This window comes from Podarcis pityusensis (assembly GCF_964106645.2).
Source record: "Podarcis pityusensis genome assembly, chromosome: 12".
NCBI classification, from domain to species: Eukaryota; Metazoa; Chordata; class Lepidosauria; order Squamata; family Lacertidae; genus Podarcis; species Podarcis pityusensis.
The window spans coordinates 3,807,204-3,813,219 of record NC_138037.1 but is presented as its reverse complement, the minus strand read 5'-3'; the positions used below and the strand labels follow the sequence as shown (position 1 = coordinate 3,813,219).

Genomic DNA, 6,016 nt, shown 5'->3' with positions numbered 1-6,016 from the left:
CCTGGAACGCGGAGCAAACCGAAAGAGCGCGCGCGCATTGGAGAAAGAGCGGCGAGGCCCCGCCCCTTCCTCCGGGAGACGCCCACTTCGCGCGCGCGGCGGCGATTCGCGCCCTCCCGCCAAAAGTGAGAGCGGCCAATAGCAGCGCGGCAGCCCCCCTCGCTTTGCTTCCCGCCCCATCCTGGAAGCGAGCGGCCAATGGAAAGAGGGGAATCGCTATGAAGGCAGCCAATGAGGAACCGCGACAACGTCCTTCGCTTCGCGGGCTCCGGACACCGCCCCTCCGTGAAGAGGAGGGGCGGGAAAGGCGGGAGGGCGAATAGGGAAGCTCTCGCTCCCGAACAGCCAATGGCAGAGAGGGGACGAGCGCTGAAGGATGACGCCACGAATTGAACCGCGTGTTTTTAAGGCTGCTCTTCCCGCCCCCAGCTTTAAGGCGGGACAGCGAAGGGAAATCCCGCCCTCACGCCCGGAAGGGGCGGAGCCAAGTGCGACCATAGAGAGATAGTCAATGCGGAAATAGCCAAATTAACGGGGGAAATTGAACAAGGTTATGGAACATTTCAAAAAGAATGGTAGAAGTTTATGTTGTACATAGGAAAGATGTGTGTGAAATAGAGATACCGGAAGAATTGAAATAAACTTCATAATGTGTAATATAAGTACTTTTATTGGACTAATAAGAATGACAATAAGAAGTACAATGTAATCAAAGTAACCAATGGTGGTTGCAAATAATATATAGACAGACAAGAATTGTATTTATAGAAGGGTTTATTTATTTACAGACAATTTATGGACAAATGGGGATGTGGGTGGCGCTGTGGGTTAAACCACAGCCTTCGAATCCCTGCAACGGGGTGAGCTCCCGTTGCTCGGTCCCAGCTCCTGCCAGCCTAGCAGTTCGAAAGCACCTCAAAGTGCAAGTAGATAAATAGGTACCGCTCCAGCGGGAAGGTAAACGGCATTTTCATGCACTGCTCTGGTTTCACCAGAAGCGGCTTGGTCATGCTGGCCACATGACCTGGAAAAACTGTCTGCGGACAAACACCGGTTCCCTCAGCCTACAGAGCGAGATGAGCGCGCAACCCCAGAGTCGTTCGTGACTGGACTTAATTGTCAGGGGTACCTTTACCTTCAGCAGCAGTTACATTGTTACAAGCTTGGGGGAATGACCCCCTCCCCACCTTAAACCCAATATATTAATAAATGCCAATATTTTGCGGGTGGCACTGTGGGTTAAACCACAGAGCCTAGGACTTGTCGATCAGAAGGTCGGCAGTTTGAATCCCCACGATGGGGTGAGCTCCCGTTGCTCGGTCCCTGCTCCTGCCCACCTAGCAATCTGAAAGCACGTCAAAGTGCAAGTAGATAAATAGGTACCGCTCCAGCGGGAAGGTAAACAGCATTTTACCTTTTATGGACAAATGTGTAAGCAGAACAACAATATATAGAATGGATAAAGACAATGCGAAAAATTTGGAAGCGACATAAAGAAGTCAGAAGTAGTCAGCTCGTAGGAGCACACTATAAATGTAAAATGTAATATAATATGTATTTGAAGTATAAAGTTTGGAAAGCTAATAAAGATTATATTTTTTAAAAAAAAACAATGCTCCGCCAAGGAAGGTAAGAGGCGGCCCCTGGGCGGGCAGGGAGGACTACGATTGGTGCGTCTCCGACGGTGGCACTGCGTGATTGATCGCTTGGCTGGTGCCGAGTGTGCCTGGGAAAACGCCGCCTGCCGCTTCTTAGCTGTGGCTGATCTCTTCAACAGGGTCATCATGCACTCCTACAGAATCTACAGGCTCTCCACAACCCTCTACTGACAATTTAACCAGTCTGAGACATAGCACATGTGACAAGCTAACAAATGCCCCCCTCCTGCCCCACTGGGTTTCCGGTGTGGCCTTGGACAGATACTGGCACAAATTGGGGAGGGGGGTGTTATATATCTCCTTGGTCAAAAGCCAAGGAGCCAATGGCTGCTGAGCTGCGCCCCTCATTGTGAGGTCTGAGGGGTGATGGGGATGCCTCCCCAGATGCTGCCATTGTGATGCCACAAAAACATTGGGCAGCTGAGAGGGTATAAATGTTGGACAAGTCAAAGGCCGAGGCAGTTGCCTCAGTGGAGGCACTCAGCTCGGGTGGTCTCCTGCCCCATGGGGCAAGCTGGCGGGAGGAAGGAGGTGATCGCCCGGTGCTGGGATGCTGTGGAGCAAGGAAAAGGCAAGTTGAGGTTTACTTGCTGGTGGGATCGCACTTGAAGGTGGATGAAATTCAGCTCTGAAGCAGGGGGAGGTCTGGCAATGGACCTGGCGCGGCTGTTGGTGGTGGACGGATTGCCGGAAGGTTTGCATTCAGTGCCTGGTTGATGCCGCAAGGCTACAAGACTGGCCGAGGGGATGCAAACGGGTTTGGAAGCCTAGTTTGTTTATTAACAGGCGGACAAACCGAGGAGGGAAGCTGCCCATTTGGCGGCGGGTGAGTGTCCCTAGGCGAATTCTGTGGTGAGGGAAAGTTGCCCATCGGCTTCTAGTGGTGGCGCCTAGGTGAAGCCAGGTTCACATTTGGGGATGTCAGTGGAGGCCGAGAGGCCCGTGAAGCTGGCCGATCCATTTGTGAACGCTATCTGGTGACACTCACCTTTGTCTTTGGCCCTCAACCTAAGGTCAACAGACCTACCTTTTGAGAATGTCAGCTTGCTGACATTCGTAGAGCTCTTGACCTTACGTCGACGGCCAAAGCGAGGAGGGAAACTACCCGGCACAGCCCTAGAGGTGGAAACCAGGGAAACCAGTGTAGTCCCATGTGGATCTACCACTTCAAACTGGCGACCCTCCACTTCTGCAACCTGCCTTGACGGGGCAGGCCAGTCAGGGATGAAGTTGTCAGACCAAAGCCTGTGGAAGAGTCTGGGTGGACGCTGTGATAGTCGCCATCCCATCAACGTGTTTGCCTTTGCCTTTCAGGGACATCCAATGCCGGCGAGGTTTTCCCCAAGACCAGACGGTGGCGGCAGGCTGGCAAGCAGAAGGAGGCGATCGCCTGGCGTTGGGATGCTGTGGAGCAAGGAAAAGGCAAGTTGAGGTTTACTTGCTGGTGGGATCGCACTTGAAGGTGGATGAAATTCAGCTCTGAAGCAGGGGGAGGTCTGGCAATGGACCTGGCGCGGCTGTTGGTGGTGGACGGATTGCCGGAAGGTTTGCATTCAGTGCCTGGTTGATGCCGCAAGGCTACAAGACTGGCCGAGGGGATGCAAACGGGTTTGGAAGCCTAGTTTGTTTATTAACAGGCGGACAAACCGAGGAGGGAAGCTGCCCATTTGGCGGCGGGTGAGTGTCCCTAGGCGAATTCTGTGGTGAGGGAAAGTTGCCCATCGGCTTCTAGTGGTGGCGCCTAGGTGAAGCCAGGTTCACATTTGGGGATGTCAGTGGAGGCCGAGAGGCCCGTGAAGCTGGCCGATCCATTTGTGAACGCTATCTGGTGACACTCACCTTTGTCTTTGGCCCTCAACCTAAGGTCAACAGACCTACCTTTTGAGAATGTCAGCTTGCTGACATTCGTAGAGCTCTTGACCTTACGTCGACGGCCAAAGCGAGGAGGGAAACTACCCGGCACAGCCCTAGAGGTGGAAACCAGGGAAACCAGTGTAGTCCCATGTGGATCTACCACTTCAAACTGGTGACCCTCCACTTCTGCAACCTGCCTTGACGGGGCAGGCCAGTCAGGGATGAAGTTGTCAGACCAAAGCCTGTGGAAGAGTCTGGGTGGACGCTGTGATAGTCGCCATCCCATCAACGTGTTTGCCTTTGCCTTTCAGGGACAGCCAATGCCGGCGAGGTTTTCCCCAAGACCAGACGGTGGCGGCAGGCTGGCAAGCAGAAGGAGGCGATCGCCTGGCGTTGGGATGCTGTGGAGCAAGGAGAAGGCAAGGGGTCTGGGTGGACGCTGTCGGATGGTGGCCACCCCACTCATCTGTTTGCCTTTGCCTTTCAGGGATGGCTGGAGCCGGCAAGGTTTCCCCCGAGACCAGCCGTGAAAGTCATGAAGAGAACCGCAGGACTTAAGCCAGACAGCTCCTGTTTTCTAAATAAACGGCTTTCTAATTTTTATTCAAAATAAACGTTTTCTGAAAAGAAATCTGTGTTTTGTGCCATGTTTTTATTGTATGGGAAATCTCTAAGTAGTCATGTCACAGGAAGAGGGGGCTGCACCCCCTTGTGACATCACAGGTAGTGTGTAGCCAATGGCCACAGCTGGGGAAACATCTGCACAGCACTCCCAGGCCTCACAATGGGGGGGGGGGTCACCTCATTTTTAATAACTGCTGAGGTGCCCCCCCCCATTGTGAGGCCAGCGAGGGCTGTGCAGATGTTTCCCCAGCTGTGGCCATTGGCTACACACTACCTGTGATGTCACAGACATCCACCAACTCCCTGTGATGTCACAAACGGACATGGCAAATGAGGGGAAAGAGGCAGTTTCTGGAGGGGGGGAGCAGCCCCTGGAGTCTGGGGGCAGGCAGGGCCAGCTGGAGACACAGAATCGAGTTGCCAACATTTGTGCCCTGTGGGCTCATCTCACCTACGCAGCTGCCAATAAAATAAAATGAAATCACAATTGCTTTTGTCAGCCCACCACTTATAGGTGGTTGGCGATATGGGAGGTGAATTCAGAGGGAAATGTACTGTAAAATGACCCCACAGTGAAAGCAAACCCTCCAAGTTGCTCCTATTTTCCAGGGACAGTCGCCCCAGTTTCTAATTTGATCCCAGAATGTCGTGGCACTACCTGAAGGAAGGAACTTTGAAGGGAGACTGCAAGCGGACTTTTGCTGGATTGCAAATGATGGGGCAATTCCTGTCTGTCACCACTGCAGTCTGTTCTTTCCACATTTCTCTCACCTCTCCTTTCACCACTGTGCATGTGAATTTCAGGAAGACACATCATCTGATGAAACAAGCTATGTTCCAAGCAGTTTCACCAAAACGAGGGGAGGAAACATCAGGACCCATTTGCACTGTCCATTGGAGGCAGTAAGATGCCGCTTTAAACAATAAAACAATGATCAGGGTGGCGTTACAATGGCTACTGCAAACACAAGATACTATCACCGAGGCAACTATATGCAAACAAACAATAAAGGTCCACTGAAAAGGCAGATGTACTTTCTTTCCCAAATAGGTTTTATCTTTAACACTCGCAAAAGCAAAACAAAAAAATTCCTTCCAGTAGCACCTTAAAGACCAACTAAGTTAGTTCTTGGTATGAGCTTTCGTGTGCAAGCACACTTCTTCAGATACACTGAAACAGAAGTTGCCAGACCCTTCTATATAGTGAGAAGGTGGGGAGGGGTATTACTCAGAAGGGTGGTGGGAATGGGTGATTGGCAGATAGCTGAGATGAGCCTGTTGACGACTCTTAACGACTGCAATAGGTCTTACAGGAAAAAGCAAGGGGTGAGAAGGTGAGAAATGGCTTTGTCATGTATAATGAGATAAGAATCCAATGTCTTTGTTCAGGCCAGGTCTCTCCATGGTTTTAAGTTTGGTAATGAGTTGTAATTCAGCAGCTTCTCTTTCCAGTCTATTTCTGAAATTCCTTTGTAGTAAAACAGCTACTTTGAGATCTTGTATAGAATGTCCTGGGAGATTGAAGTGTTTACTCGCAAAAGCAGTAAATAAAGAATTCACTTGTACTATATCATGTTGGGTTTGGAACTTAACAGGTTAAGTTGTTCCCATGATGCCTCAGCATTCTGACGTCAGCTTTCGAAGCTGGGAGGAGTCTGGGAGGAGTTTCGTTTACTCTGTTCCCCTCTGGTCTCTGTGAGAAAGAGGTCGCAGTTTGTCATGGCTGCGGTGAGCCCAGGAGATTCCTGGGGAATGTCGGAATAAAGAACTGATATTAGACAAACCTGGACTCTGTGTGTGTTTGTCTGAAGCTAAGTGAAGCTACGTGACAGTTTTCGCTGCTGTGTTCAACTCTGCTGAGGCGTGACTGGAGAGCTACT

At 51.2% G+C, this 6,016-nt stretch overlaps 1 long non-coding RNA gene across 2 annotated transcripts; it reads left to right on the top strand.

Annotated features, from left to right (window-relative positions):
- The first annotated feature begins 185 nt into the window (after positions 1-185).
- Positions 186-4,143, top strand: LOC308459162. 2 transcript variants are annotated; one of them, XR_013977824.1, is made up of 2 exons: positions 186-653; positions 1,630-4,143. It is a non-coding gene; the product is annotated as an uncharacterized lncRNA (long non-coding RNA). The 2 variants fall into 2 exon arrangements; XR_013977825.1 differs by having other exon boundaries at positions 1,626-4,143.
- The last annotated feature ends 1,873 nt before the right edge of the window (positions 4,144-6,016 follow it).